Source organism: Tiliqua scincoides, chromosome 3, assembly GCF_035046505.1.
Source record: "Tiliqua scincoides isolate rTilSci1 chromosome 3, rTilSci1.hap2, whole genome shotgun sequence".
Taxonomy (NCBI): domain Eukaryota; kingdom Metazoa; phylum Chordata; class Lepidosauria; order Squamata; family Scincidae; genus Tiliqua; species Tiliqua scincoides.
The window spans coordinates 107,990,606-108,006,271 of record NC_089823.1 but is presented as its reverse complement, the minus strand read 5'-3'; the positions used below and the strand labels follow the sequence as shown (position 1 = coordinate 108,006,271).

Here is a 15,666-nt window from a genome sequence, read left to right as displayed (position 1 = left end):
TATATTTTCTCTCATTGCTCACTGAGACCAAATCCAAATGTGACACTGAGCATGGAAGAAAAGACACTATCTTAGGTATCATACTGAGAGCCTAATCCACTGGAACTGGTTTGCTACCCCTATGAATGTGATGTTAACATTCCAGGGATCTGTGGCTTAGGAAGTTGGAAAAAGCAGAGTCATATAGTGGAAGGCCCTTTTTCTGATTACCCTCCACTAATCCCTGCTAGGTTGTTGCTAACAGTAAAATGGGAACAAGTAAAAAGTTTTCAAAGAAAAAGTTTTCAAAGAAAAAGTAAAAAGTTTTCAAAGAAAAATGCTTTACTTACAATACACAAGCATGCACATTCCTATTGACTGCACAGGTCCTAGACTTTGGAACAGGGAATCTTAGAGTTATGCCCTCTGCATGGGTCTGTGAGACCTCATGGCATGGCTGATGCCATGTGGCTAGTCAGAGCTCATGGAGAGAGGGCTTGCATCTTGGGAGACCAGGAGGAGAGGGAGGAGAGGGAGGGGAAGCCAGGTAGGAACATAACCCCCTCAGGTCAGAGAAGACAAGTGTAACAGCCAAGGACTTCGGCAGCCCCGCGCCTGGGGCAAAGCTCCGCGATGGCGCCCCCCGTGGGCTATCGCCACCCCCCGCGGACAGAATCTGTTCCCCCCACTCACTAGAGGCTCATGGAGCCTTGCGTGACCTCCTCTTGCACCGGGGTAACCTCTGTGAGGTTCCCCGGCGCTATAAACTGTGCTTCCAGCAAACCGGAAGCACAGTTTCTGCCCCTATTGGGAGCCTCAGAGAGGCTTCTGTGGGGTCCCAGCGGCTGGCGCCTGGGGCTTTTGCCCCGTCCCCATCTATGGCAGGCATGCAACTGAAGTGTAAAGATCTGAAGCTGGCAGCCTCTGAGTCTTTTGCCTTCTGGAAAATACAATGCCCTTGAGTGTCCTCTAGGTGGCATTGTGCCTATTTTCCAACATGCAAATTTGCTACACTGGCCTGCTAATGAACCTTGTGTAGATGTCAATGACTTTAATGACTTTAAATGTCAATGAATTTAAACACAACTCCAGGAACAGCAATTGAGTCCGTCTCCCTTTGCCTCACACATGGAGGGGCCTTGGCTACGGGTACACTGCAGGGCGAGGAAAATAATATCACCGGGATCCAGTGTGAAGGAAGTGAGGCCTCAAATCAACACTCAGCCTGCAGACTTCACAGAGTTTGAAAAGGGACCTTCATGACTCCAAGGATATGCAACCCTACACAGGTAGGGTATTTTTTTTTAATCAATCTGACATCAATTAACCTGGCATTAATTAAGCAGAGCCTCAGCTTCTTCCAGTACAGTGAGGTCAAGAAAACATTCATAATCTCTCCCCATTAGGTTGGGAAATCTAAGAAATTATGTTCATACTTTCTTGACAAAACTTCATACAGAGAAATATCAGAAAATAAAAGGTATCCTCTCAAGTTTGAAGAAAAAGCAACTCAAGCAAAGCCAGGAAGACATACACATTTAGGTGATTTTTCTTTCATTCAGTTATCATTTGCTTATCCTGTGTATGTCTTCTCAGAAGTAAGTGCCATCAAAATACATGGGGCTTACTCCCAGGTAAGTGTGACTAGGATTGCAAGCCTTGGCTTCAATTCTGTGCACGCTTACGTGGAAGTTAGCCCCATTGAACATAATGGGACTTACTTCTGAATCGACGTGCATAGGCTTACCCTATAAGCCAATGATTTATGTGCATAGCATTTAGAGTCCTGTGTAAGCTGTTAATGGATTTCCTCTTTTAGATGAAGTGGTTTAGTAATAATTATAGATGTCAGTCTCCGATGACAAATTTATGAGCCATTAAAATATTATAACAATGACCGCAATTTCTTTTTTCTATGGAAATAACAATATACAGTACTTCTGCTTCACATAATTGGCTGGTGACTCGCCGGCAAAATTTATTCCAGGCTGTGGCCTCTCATTATTTTGGAACAATCACTGCAAGGACTTCATATGGGAGCTGAGTGGTTGCATTCTCCAGTGACCACTTTTGTAAAATACCCTAATATACAAATACATAATCCGCACAGATTGGTTTTGCCAGTATGACCCCAAGTGACAGGTTCCATCCATAAACCTTTATTGGCATTAAAAACAGTTAATAACAGTAATAACAATAATAACAAGAGCCAACGCAGTGGCTATGTTACCAAAGAGAAAATCACAGCAAGGAACTAATGAGGGGAGAAAGGAGGGGAAACAAGGAAGAAATATAGGGTCAGGGAGGGAATTTTAACTTGGAAACAGCAGAAAGATAATCTGCTACAGCATTAGTGATCGCCACAGAGCTATCACTTAAAAGGGCAAGTAAAGTTTCAGTAGAGAAACCAGAGAAGAAAGACAGGAAAGGGTTCAGATATGTGTCTCGAAGGGCTTGGTGGGCTGGACAACAAAGTAGTATGTGAGCCACTGCGTCTGGTTCTAGAGAACAAAAAGGGCATAATCTGCAATCATGTGGGATCTTGGAGAATCTGCCAGAGTGAACAGCTGAAGGGAAGATGTTAAATCTCGCAAGCATAAACGCTCTCTTTTTAATAGGGTTAATTAACTTACTAAAATAGTTAAAAGGGTGGCCAAGTGAGGGGAGAAGGCCAAAAAACTGAGGAGAACAGATAGGATTAAGATTGGAAAAGAGTTGATTGGATTCAGATTCCCAAAGTTTGGATTTAATGATTGAATGGGCCCTATGGAGATTAATATTCGCGAGAGATTCGGGGGACAAATCCAAAGATAAAAACTTGAGATCAATAAGTTGGAACCACTTAGAGAGATATGAGTCCTTTAATAGGTCTTTTAAAATAATTTCCCGGGTGGGAAGGGTCACCCTTCTTAAAAATAGGGATGAGATTAGAAGAAAGCCAGGAAATGGGAAAAAGACCAGATTGATTAATTAAGGAGAAAACCCCTGCTAACTGGGTAAGAGGCACTTTTTCAAGTGGGTAATCCTCTTTTTAGCACGGGGAGAGTAACTGGCCCACCTCACCCCAGCAGTGTCTTTTCTAGTGGCTGTCTGCCGGTGTTCTTTTGCATCTTTTTAGATTGTGAGCCCTTTTGGGACAGGGAGCCATTAGTTGTTTGATTTTTTTCTGTAAACCGCTATGTGAACTTTTAGTTGAAAAGCGGTATATAAATACTGTTAATAATAATAATAATAATAATAATAATAATAATAATAATAATAATAATAGGTTAGATAGGGGTTCTGACCACCAGGAAGGGTTGCTGGTTAAAATTTCACATGGAATGTCATTGGGGCCGGGAGCTTCCTGGGTTTCAAGGTATTAATTAGCCCCACCACCACGTCCGGGGTAACGGGAGGCCATTCCGGGAAATTTGAAGGGATAAGAATAGGGGGATCACAAGAGTCAGTAGCAGAGAAAATTTCCGAAAAATGGGCTACCCAAACTGGCAGGGAGATAGGGGAGGGAACGTTGCTAAAGGAAGGCAAGTTGGAATGGGTAACTAGGAACCAAAAGGATTTATGGTCTTTGGATAAAATTGCCTCATAAAGATGTAGCCATTTGTGCTGGGCAAAGAGTGTTTGTTTTTTTTTCCTCCAAAAGGGTCTGGCAACATTTCCTCAAGTAAAAGTAAGATCTTAAGGAGTCAAGAGAAGGGTTACAACATACTAAAAGGAAAGACTGCCTGACTCGAGCCTTGGCTAACCAGCACTCCGAATCAAACCAAGTAGGGACACGGTTATCAGAGTGAGGAGGAAGAGAAGCTCTGAGAAATTGGGTTAGTGATTCGGAGAGAGAGTCAAAGGTTAGAACAGCAGTAGAAGGCGAGTCAGTCTCTGCCAACATGTGACTTAAATTAATGGACTTGTCCAATTTGGTCCAATGATGATAGGCGTCCTCTATCCTAAGAGACCATTTAATGCGGGGCGGGGGCTGTAATGAAGATTTCTTAGGCGAAGACATGAAAAGGGGAGGAGCTAGGGATAGTTGAATGGGTAAATGGTCACTATCCGAATGGGGGTTAACAGAAAAATTCAGGGAAAAGCGGGAGGAGAGCTGGGGAGGCAAGTGCATAATTGATAACACTGGTCCCCCTAGGAGCGAAGTGAGTGAATTGGCCTGGAATGTCCCTTCTGGTAGAACCATTGAGAATAACTAAATTGAGCTCAGAGCACAAATCAATTAGAAAGGGGGCGTAACCATTAATAACAAGGTCTTTGGAGGACCTAGAGCCCTGGAACCAAGGGGGGATTTGCTTATCAAGGTCCTAGTTCATAAAATGGGCCAGGGCAAGATTGTTTGGTCCCAGTCTGGTATTAAGGTCACCCATAATTAGAAGAAGAGCAGAAGGCATGGAGGCCAGACATTTTCCAACAGAGGTCTTAACCACACTCCAAAAAACATGAGGGGAAGGGTCAGAGGGAGGGATATATATATTAACCATTATAATCTTAAGCTCCTTACATTGGAATAAGAAAGCTTGCAAAAAGTGAGATTGAGTAGGAAGGGGAAATAGGGAAAACCAAGAGGAGGAGCTAAACAAGCAACATAGGCCTACACGAGAGCGGCCCAATTGCTTGCATTTAAAAGCTGGGAGACGATGAGTGATAAATCCAGGAAAGGTTGGCGGGGAGAGAGACCAAGTCTCTTGCAAAAAGATAATGTCAAAAAGAGACAGGAAGTTGGTGAAATCTTGATCAAACCTCTTTTTCTCCCAGCCCGCAATGTTCCAGGACACCAACTTGAGGATGGAAGTCAAGTCTGGGGCAATCTGGGGAGCATCTGGTAGTCAGCAAGTAGAGTTAGTAGAAGTTATACACTTGGTGGAGCTAGATGAGATGCTTCCCATTGCAGAGGTTTTGGCTGGCGATGGGGGGGGACAATTGACAGATGTAGGTGGCTGGGTATGAACTGGAAGCATCAAAGAAGTCTCCATGTGAATGGGCAATCTTCCCCCCTCGGAGTTGGAACCTAAGAAGTCATAATTCAGGGGTGGGTTCAAGTTGGGTTGAGGCATCAACGAGAAGAAAAGGACCACCTTGGGAGCACCTATCCACAATACAGGTAGGAGATAAAGGAATGCTCGGTCGCTGAGCGGGAGAGGGGGAAGGAAAAACACTCTTGTTGGAGGCAGGTGGTACAATTAAGTTGTCGCAGTCGGGTGAGGTCCTCAAAGGACGACTGGAGGCCACAGAGTCAACACTAGGCTTCGCAGTAAAGGAGTAGAGGTTGGAAGATGTGCCAGCCGGACAATCTGAAGAATCCAGTTGAAGGTCAAATAAAGCAGCAGGATTGGTGGAGGCAGCCAACGGGGAGGAGGAAAGGTTGAGCAAAAGTGAACGGTCCAGAGGATGGTCTTGCAGGATGGGTTTAGGCGGAAAAAACCTCACTATAGCAGTATTCCTGAAATATCTGTGGGGACAAATGCCTGCTCCTTCAAGGCTTCTAGCATGAGAAAACAACAACCCTGGGATATAATTAGAGTTGAAATACAACAGGAAGCGGTCTGAACACAAGGAAGAGGACAGTCTCACAATCCTGAGGAGGTTGATAGAAGATGGAGTTTCTTTCAATAAGGTGGCCAGGTGGCTCTTGGCCAGCTTAATCCAAGATCAGTCAGGAATTCTTCCTTGGCAAGTAGATACTGTAATCACTGCGCATTGACAGGTTCTGAAGCAAGCATGGAAGGTGGAAGAAATGTATGAGATTTTTGCACTTGGAAATTATATGAAGTGTTGGGCTTTTACCACAGCCCTACCATAGTTTTGATCTCAGCCCCAAGATTTGTGTCTACTCCAGAGCTGAGTGGCTGTTGAGCCATTTCTGTAATGTTTGTGAGAATTGTTCCAGAATGTTCCAGAATGTTTGTCTGGAATTGATAATAGTGTGTTCTGACCAGCTGAAACTCATGATATGGGGCTGTTTCTTCATAATGATCACTGTATGAGGTAGTCTGAATTTCAAAATTTGCATCTCATACAGCACAATCCTATGATTGGGCTGCGAACCAGTGGCAATGGTGCATGACAGATCTTATCCCCTCCATTTTCATAGAATTATAGAACTATAGAGTTGGAAGGGACCTAATAGGTGATCTAGTCCAACCCCCTGCCTTAGGCAGGAAATCCTCTCAGAGCATCTCCAACAGGTGCTTGTCAACCCTCTGCTTGAATATCTCTAGTGAGGGAGAGTCCACCACTTCTCTCGGCAATCTGTTCCACCACTGAACAGCCCTGACCTTCAGGAATTTTTTCCTGATGTCCAATCGAAATCTCCTCTCTTGCAGTTTGTACCCATTGGTTGTAGTTCTACTTTCAGAGACAGCTGAGAATAAATTATTCCCTTCTTCCATATGACAGCCCTTTAGGTATTTGAAGAGAGTTATCACATCCCCTCTCAGCCTTCTCTTCTCCAGGCTGAACATGCCAAGTTGCCAAGTTCCCTCAACCTTTCCTCGGATGGCTTGTCCTCCAGCCCCCTGATCATCCTCGTTGCTCTCCTCTGAATCTGCTCCAGTTTGGCTGCATCTTTCTTAAAGTGGGGTGCCCAGAATTGGACACAGTACTCCAGGTGAGGTCTAACCAGTGCAGAGTAAAACAGAACCACAACTTCTCATGACTTGGAAGCGACGGTTCTGCTAATGCAGGCTAAAATTGCATTCACCTTCGTTGCAGCCGCATCACACTGCTGACTCATGTTCATCCTGTGATCCACCGCAACTCCAAGATCTCACTCACATGTAGTGCTACCAAAGCCATGTATCTCCCATTTTATACCTGCATCTTTGGTTGTTTTTGCCCAAGTGCAGAACTTTTCATTTTTCCCTGTTGAACTTCATCTTATTCATTTCAGCCCAGTATTCCATTTTGTCTAGTTCTTCCTTAAGGCTTCTACTGCCTTCTGTTGTGTTTGCTACTCCTCTCAGTTTGGTGTCATCTGCAAATTTGGTGAGGCTCTCTTGTATCCCCTCATGCAAGTCATTGATGAAGATGTTAAAGAGAGCCAGGCCCAAGACAGAGCCCTGGGGCACCCCAGGCTAAACCACCCTCCAGGTTGACACGGAGCCATTGACAAACACCCTCTGGGTACAGCCGTCGAAACAGTTGCAAATCCATCTAACAATTGTATCCTCAAACCCGTATTTTACCAACTTGCTGATTAGGATGCCATGTGGGACCTTGTCAAATGCTTTTGTGTGGCGGCAGTGAAGAAGGCCAATTCTATGCTTGGGATCATTAGAAAAGGTATTGAGAACAGAACAGCTAATATTATAATGCCGTTGTACAAATTGATTGTAAGACCACACCTGGAGTATTGTGTCCAGCTCTGGTTGCCACATCTCAAAAAGGACATAGTGGAAATGGAAAAGGTGCAAAAGAGAGTGACTAAGATGATTACTGGGCTGGGACACCTTCCTTATGAGGAAAGGCTACAGCGTTTGGGCTTCTTCAGCCTAGAAAAGAGACGCCTGAGGGGGGACATGATCGAGACGTACAAAATTATGTACAGGAAGGATAGAGTGGATAGAGAGATGCTCTTTACAATCTCACATAACACCAGAGCCAGGGGACCTCCACTAAAATTGAGTGTTGGGAGGGTTAGGACAGACAAAAGAAAATATTGTTTTACTCAGCGTGTGGTTGGTCTGTGGAACTCCTTGCCACAGAATGTGGTGATGGCATCTGACCTAGATGCCTTTAAAAGGGAACTGGACAAATTTCTGGTGGAAAAATTCATTACAGATTACAAGCCATGATGTGTATGTGCAACCTCCTGATTTTAGAAATGGTCCATGTCAGATGCAAGGGAGGGCACTAGGATGCAGGTCTCTTGTTATCTGGTGTGCTCCCTGGGGCATTTGGAGGGGCCACTGTGAGATACAGGAAGCTGGACTAGATGGGCCTATGGCCTGATCCAGCGGGGCTGTTCTTACGTTCTTATGCTTTACTGAAGTCAAGATATGTTACATCTACTGCATTCCCACAGTCCAGTAAGCTAGTAACCCGATCAAAAAAGGAGATGAGATTTGTCTAGCAAGATTTATATTTGACAAATCCATATTGGGTTCTATTGATCACTGAGTTGTTGTTTAGATGTGCGCAATTTTAAACCTCCCTGTCCCTTTTTTCTCCTTGGATATATGCCACCACAGTGATGTTTGTACAAGAAGACCCATGGATGGCACCAGGGCCCAACCCTAGCCAATTTTCCAGTGCCAGGGCAGCCGTGCCAATGGGGCATACGCTGCATCCTGTGGTGGGAAGGCAGTCACTGAGGCCTTCTCAAGGTAAGGGAACATTTGGTCCCTTACCTCGGGGTGACATTGCAGCTGCAGTGTGGGAAATTTGGATAGGACTGGGCCATCAGTGCTTAAGCAGAAGTAAGTAAAAAAAATATTTTTTTACTTACCTCCCATTTGTCCTTGGGTCCCCCCCCCCCCACACACACACACCATTAGATGTAGTATGTGCCTTTTTGGCACAGCTGCATTGGCACTGTTGGGGAATAGAACCGGGGCCTTAATTTTGCTGATAACCATACCAAATGGTGTTCCATTTGTAGAATGGAACTTTCCTTCCCACTGTAACCCCAGCATCACTACCCAATCTGGTCCTGAGGGTTGGGGCCTCTCAGGAATGCTATGTGATATGATATGAAGAACTGCAGATATAATGGGAGAGTTAACAGAAACTGAGTGGAAGTGCCTTTCTGCTCGCATTACACAACTTTGAATCCAAGCCCGTGAGACCATAAGAGGACCTCCAGACCTAGTGGAGGAGACCTACAGTTCATATGCTGTAAAATGGTTTTCTTTTTGCTTTGATCTCTGGCACAATATACACAGCGCTTCACAAATCTATACCCAAAGTCTCTGAAAACTCAGGTCAAGCCAATTTAGTTCTAACATGTTTATTTGTAAGTCCCATAGCTCCAGTGAAATTTACTTGTACATAAGAACATAAGATCCCTACTGGATCAGGCCAAGGGCACATCTAGTCCAGCTTCCTGCATCTCATAGTAGCCCACCAGATGCCTTAGGGGGCACTCAAGACAAAATAATACAATAGCTGTATCCTGTTGCCATTCCCTTGTTGCCAATCCCTTTTAAGGAGGTGCATTTGAGATTCTGGGCAAAACTAAAATGTCACAGAACACTTTGTATCTGGGCTGCTACAAATGTATATATATATATTTTTCTTTCCTTTTGTTAGATTTATTTCCTTGCTTCTTTTCTGGTTTTATTTTCCTAGTTGTTCCATTTTTCTTTCCTAACAGTACAATCCTATGCATGTCTACTAAAAGGCAAGAACTATTGAGTTTGATGGTAATTATGTATAGAATTGCAGTCTCAGTTCTCAAACCTATGCATAATCTATTCAGAAGTAAGTCCCATTGCACTCTATAGAACTTACTCCCAGGAAAGTGTGCATAGGATTGCAGCCTCAGGGCCTAATCCAGAGCCCAGTGCGCTGGCTTATCGCCAGTGCACACTGTTGCAAAACGTGCCATAGCACATTTGGGAGCCTTACCATGGGCCCAGTGTCGGAGCTAGCCTAGAGCGAGCCCATGCTAGGTCAGCACTGCTGGGCCCACGTTCAGCCACCTGGCGCTTGCCCGAACTGCTGGGTGGCGGAGAGGTTAGTGGAGGAATGGAGGAGGCATTCCAGGGCAGGGCAGTTGGGGGAGGGCAAGGATAGGGCGAGGAGGAGCCGTGGCAGGGGAGGGAGCAGGGTGGGAGGGGCAGGACCGGCAGAGCTCAGTTCCACTGGATCCTGAGCCCTGTATCAGACCATGAGGCCCAACACAGGATTCTTTAATTCTGAAAACCGTCAAGTGCTGCAGAATCAAATAGCCCCATTGCAGGGCTACTTTCCTTCCCTTCCCCCAAGGAGCCACCACAGGCTGCTCAGCGCATGTTGAATGCCTTGCGAGCCCCGCAGCTCAGGATTGGGCTGTTAGTCTTTGCCTCTCTTCATGCCTCCAGTAATCATTGCTGGACCAGCAGTCCAGCATCAGCAGTCAGCATTGTTGGGTTTCTACAGGGAGCCTAGGGGTCTCAGATGGTCCATTGCCCATCCCTGAGATGCCCGTGGCCTTTGTCTTGTGGTGGCAGAGTGCCTAGAAGACCTCAGTCATTGCCTCATCTCTCTCACCCCATCTGCCAAGGTAAACTCTACAAAACTTAAGGGCACAAGGAGGCCCTTTGAAATCTGGAGCAGGCCCTGGCCAAGACCAATATAAAAAAGTGAGCATTATTAGTCTTTGGGGAAAAAATAGCAAGAGTGATCTTCTCAAGCACTGCAGCAGTAATACCTTGAATACCTCAGGGACTTGCAATCAGGGGAGGCAGAGCCTCACCTGTGATACTCCAAGCAAAATAGCCTCAACCTCCTCGATGAGCATTCAGTTTCTGAGGGATTACACAACCACAGGGGAGGCTGAGCTCTCACTGCCGCTAGACTAGAGCTTGCAGCAGACAAAAGCTGTCTCCCCTGTGATCCTGCAGCGCCCAGTGTGATTCCCTGTGATTGCACCAGTGCCCCACCCAGTTTCTGACTGGTTGCATGATCACTGGGGAGGTTCAGCTCTTGTCTGCCTTAGTGCTAGTCTCTCCCTGGATAGTAAAAGATGCTTGCTTGTTAGGAACAGACTAGAGATGGGGCAGCAAGAGCTCAGCCTCTGTTATGATTGTTCAGGTGCTGCACTTTCCAGTAGCTCCCAAAATGCAGCACACAGCAAGTTCCTTCCCAGCAATTCATTTCACGGCAAGTCACTGGAATACCTTCAAATCAAATGGAATCTGGTGAGAAAAGTTAAGTTTTATTCAGATAAGTTGTTGAAAACAAAGAACAATAGCAGGAGAATACTATGGCAGACATGGCCCACTGAGGCTGGTTCAATTAACCTTGGGGTATTTTACTTGCCTACATTATATAAGTGGCACATAATTCTCTTTACTGATCCAACGAGTGCATTTTCCGTATCATTTTCTCTTCTCTGAGAATGTGAACAGCTGTCTTCTGAAGTGTTTTTAACACCACTAGTTTTAGTTGACTGCCTTTTTTTCCAATAATGCTGGAATTTTTTTTGTGGGGGGCAAGGGGAAAAGTCTAGCCAGAGCATTTACAAGCAAGAGTACACTACTTACATTCAAGTCATGATCTCTTGTTAGCAAGGTGAACCCGCAGACTCTTCTGCAGTTAGAAATGTCTGCAAAGGTGGTATGGAAATAAGGCTATGATGAGAGACACTGTAAGCATAACATTATGTCTGTGTTTCTCAGTGGTTGGTAGAGGTTAATGAAGAAAGAAGAGAAGATAAATGTGTTTTGCAAACAGGGCAGAAAAAGAGATTAATAAGAGTGGCTGGCATTGAACTAATGAGGGAAAGCACCTCAGCGAGGCAGTAATCCTAGATACACTTACCTGAGAGAAAGCCTCACTGAACACAATGGGACTTACTTCTGAGTATAGGCTTGTGCTGTAAGTGGATAGATAATACATCTGATAGTGTTGTTAAGAACATAATGGACAAAAGCCCATATTTTCCATCAAACTCTATCATCGACTACTTCATCTGGTTACAGACAGCTGGTTACTGTGGGATCCAGATTATAGCATGTTCACTTAAAGTTAAGTAAGACAGAGTTCTTCAACTGGAGGGTCAGGAGTCAGCTGAGTTGCAGCAATGCTACTGCCAACATTTTGTTGGAGACTGAGACCTACCTAACTTGAACTGTAGCCAGGAACAAGAGAGAAAAAAGAGAAGGAAGAAGAACCATAGGAGTTTGGCCACTCACTTACCCAGCTCTCTCAACCTCCCCACCTCTTGAAGGTGGGTTCCATGTTGCAAGTTGAGGTGTAAAGTGAGACATGTTGAAGGCTACTGAAGTAGGACACCTGCTCCCTTATCTACCATTTTCAGATATCAGAAACCTTTATTGGTATCACAGATAACAAATAAAATATACAAACATCCGATATTATCTACCATTTTATGGGTGAAGATGCACTGAGAAAGCTTGTATATGGCAAGGTTCCCCGATGGAATGAAGTATACATCTCCCCTAATGCACCCTCTACTAGAATTCTTTCAGAGGTGGCTGAGTCAAGAGCAGAAGGAAGGTTTTTTCCTCACCATAACAATGACTTGTGAATACATTATTTCCCATTTGAGTAAATAGCAGCTATGATCTATAAGTGAATAGCAGTTATTCACTGATTGAAAAGAAGGGGTCACTCAGCGACTTATTATGGGAAGAGAGGCTAAACTTCCCTGTGTCGATTCCAATCATTGAGACCCACCAAACCCATCACAGTAACCTTGATGCATTTTATTGCAGTAGAAACAGTCATATTATTATCATGATACTCTGAGACCATGACACTGGTGCCATGATGGAGGTAGGCAGAACAAAACAGAAGAAGAAAGCCACTGTCCATCAGAGAGGGGAGAAGGAGGAGGAGAAGTATTATTTCCTGTAACTACACATGCATTGCTATTCCAAATGTGAAAGGTGGCAGCAGATAGGGTTCCAAAGAGGTAAGGTATTTTTCTTCTCTGGAACTTGCATCTATACTCTCTAAACTATAGATTCATCAGACTGCGGTAATTTAATAAGGCCTTTGGGGAGTATATTGACTATGAACAAAAGAAGCCACTAACTTGTGGCCACATGGTGAAAGGTGTCAGGTTTATATGCAAAAGGGGTATTATAAGTCAAGCTACAGAACGGTAGGAAAGAGAAGCTTTCCAGGGAGAGAGTCCGGTAATATACATGGCAAATATACAAGAGTCAGCAGGTTGTGTTTTCCTTTCTTGGAAGCGTAAATCCAGTGCGATTATTGCAGGTGGAGCTCAGCTGAAATCAATTAATTTACAGTGGAGTAAAACCAGGGCAAGAGTGAGTGATGGCCATGACAGCTGCATGCACCCTGAAAGATCAACTACAGAGTTTACACATTTGCTTATGTCTCCTTGTGTTCTTTGTCAGGCTGGAATCCTATAATAGCTTTTGTAGGGGGATGGATCTATTAATCTGCCCTCCAGACTTAGATCAGCAGCATGCTTGCTTTTAAAGTCACAGTTTTCTGCCTTTAACAGGGAATAGATTTTAGTTCTTTGTTCGCGTAAGGTGGGATAATGAAGAAAAGGAGAGATGGAAAAGTTAATTCTTTTTTCTCTTTAAAAGTGTGGTAGTATAGATGATGCTGAACATGGGTATGAATATTCCCATAAAATTTGTTTCACAAAAACTAATTGAAGGGAAAATGTGAGTTTGCTCCTTTAAACTTCATTCTCTTTAATACAGCTTTTTCATTGCTTTTTTTAAAAAGGGATGGCACAATCAACATTAGATAGTTTATATCACAACCAGGTTTACAAAAACATTTAAAGCACAATCCTGACCAAACTCCTTTCACTTATAACTTCACACCCTTCTTTTGCGAAGAAGGCAAGTGTCTTTTACTAAGTCCCCAGTTTATCTCTTCTGGCTGCTGCTTTCTTCTCTTCTCTTCCCATTGTCTAAGCCCTCTAATAATCCACTGCAAATCTGTAACTTGCAGCTCCTCAAAATGGGAACTGTAACTGGTGGCAACTCCCTAAAATGGGGGGAGGGGGTCACAGAAGAGACAAAGTGCATTTGCTAGAGGGCAAGCTTTGTCACAGAAGTTCACTTTCTAAACGAGAAACAGTGGGGCATTTCACACACATGCTCTTGTCCATTTGGTGGGCCACTGTGAGATACAGGAAGCTGGACTAGATGGGCCTTTGGCCTGATCCAGCAGGGCTCTTCTTATGTTCTTATATCCTAAATATAAACATTTAGCCCAAGGAGAACTGTTCCTTATCTATATTGAGGCTTTCTAGCTATCCCTACTGTAACTAAACAACCCAATCTGCACCACTGCAGCACATGCTGCAACCTGTAGGCGGGCAGTCCCAATGGTCTTCTCTAGTTAACAATATATTTCTTCCCTTGCCTGGAGATAAGCTTCTGCTGCCCTGGTGGGTCCACTCAGACCTGCACCAGTAATTTTGTTGGTACGAGTCTGAGTGGACCCGTACAAGTCTGAGTGGACCTGGCAAGGTGAGTCATGGCCAGGAAAGAAGCTAGGATATTAGCAGCACTGATGCCATCAGTACAGCCCTCCCTGCCTTGCTCTCCACCCCATTCCTCCTCTCCCCATTCTACCCACTCCTCTTCCACAGCCTGCCCCCCTCACCAGGGCAGTTTGGGAAGCTAGTTGCGTAGGGTGTAGCCACTTGAAAGTCATGCTTTGTGACTGCTTTGAAGAACACTACATCACCAGACTGCAGTGAGCCCACAGGACCGAGCCATAAGTATGAATAACTTACATGTGCTTCTCCTGCTTACCTCTGCCTTCATCTCTCCTGCTTCTGTCAGGGTTCCAACAATGGCAGGAAATGGAGAGACAGCTTCCTGTCTTTCCTCCTTGCTCCACTCTGGCACCACCTACAGACCTGCTCCTTATCTCCTTGCAAGCCCTTTCTTCAAGCTGGTTCTAGACATTCAGCAGAATGAGATGGAGTGATATACTGGACTCCAGCAAGTCACACTACAAGTAGAAGAAGCCATGTTGAAATGTTCCCCCATGTCATTGATTCTCAAACCTTTTAGCATTGGGATCCACCTGAAAAAGTAGTTTCACTTTACCAGCCGCTCAAGCCTCTGTGGCTATAATGGTGACTGGGCAGCAGTGCCCCCCCCCCCCAAGAAGCAGGTTGTTTAACCCTTGATGCACAAAGTCTAATTTGCCTTGTAATTTTCACAACCCATCAAAAATTGGGTCATGACCCACTGGTGGACCATGGACCCACCATTTGGGAACAATTGCCCCATGCTAAATCTCTTCTGTTGACAGAAAGTTAGCACTCAAGGCATAAAGGGTCTGGCCTAGTCCTTTGACTGTGCTAGTTTTCTGTTTCCAGGGAGTTTTTCATGAAAAGGTTCATTCAAAATATGATTTAACCATTAGCATAACGAGGGAGGTGCAAAACACTAAGTTTTGCAGCATGCAGGTGGCCCTCTCTCCTTTCGGAGCCATTCCAGGCTGCAGCAAATTCCAGAAATCTTAAACTTAGTGTTTTGCATCCCCTTTAGTTACGCTATTGAACTGCCACCAATACTTTGCAAAGAACATAATTTATTCAATCATCTTCTTATTGTACTATCTTAATCTTCAACTTGCACAGCCCAGGCCTCAGTTTCCTCTTCAATCTTCCAGCCTTCCCAGCTCTTTCTAGACTTCAGTGACATCACAGCAGCTGAACTGCTGTCACTAGAGATGGTTCACAGACTATCAGATAACAATCTGTCTTTATTTGTCTTGGGATAGGTTCTTTTTTTTTTTTCCCAAGCCCCTGTGGGAAATTGGCAAAATTACTGTTTCTTAGCACATCTACATGGCTTGTGCTTTAATTTGACACCTCATTTATATATATTTTTGTCCCCAGTGAGTGTTCTAAAATGACATTCCTAGAGAACCCTGCTGAGTTTGGCATTATGATGCCGATGACTGTGGACGTGTCTCTGATTGTAACCTAAATTTGTCAAATAACTGCCTACGTAGTCAGTCGCCACATTCCTCAGTACTAAAACATGTGACAATTACAAATTGTGA

The 15,666-nt window shown here is 44.5% G+C and overlaps 1 long non-coding RNA gene across 1 annotated transcript in view; it reads left to right on the top strand.

The window, feature by feature from the left end:
* The first annotated feature begins 1,050 nt into the window (after positions 1-1,050).
* The window catches only part of LOC136645463 (uncharacterized), a 34,532-nt gene continuing 19,916 nt past the window's right edge, over positions 1,051-15,666 (top strand). The window contains exon 1 of the long non-coding RNA XR_010794137.1: positions 1,051-1,268. This is a non-coding gene — a long non-coding RNA (uncharacterized lncRNA). The remainder of the gene's footprint in view (positions 1,269-15,666) is intronic.